General features: G+C 38.6%; 1 protein-coding gene across 1 annotated transcript in view; it reads left to right on the top strand.

The window, feature by feature from the left end:
- LOC119587897 (calcitonin gene-related peptide type 1 receptor-like) overlaps positions 1-207 on the top strand; it is a gene marked incomplete at its 3' end in the record, with an annotated part of 193,512 nt that overhangs the window by 192,842 nt on the left and 463 nt on the right.

Genomic DNA, 207 nt, shown 5'->3' with positions numbered 1-207 from the left:
AAATAGTATATAGTTTTTTGGATGTGGAGTCTAAAATTTGCGGCTCCCGATGACGGCGCAGGCATTCAATCAAAATTAGCTCCATAACGCTAGTATCTAGTGAATGGAAATGTTAAACTCTCTCCTAATTGCCCCTATAAAACAGAGAGTCAAAGATGGTCTTTTTGTGGTCAAGCAATAGTTTACATGGAATAGAGAGAGCGGTAA

Source organism: Penaeus monodon, chromosome 23 (assembly GCF_015228065.2).
Source record: "Penaeus monodon isolate SGIC_2016 chromosome 23, NSTDA_Pmon_1, whole genome shotgun sequence".
Classification (NCBI taxonomy): domain Eukaryota; kingdom Metazoa; phylum Arthropoda; class Malacostraca; order Decapoda; family Penaeidae; genus Penaeus; species Penaeus monodon.
This window is presented reverse-complemented; position numbering and strand designations above follow the sequence as displayed.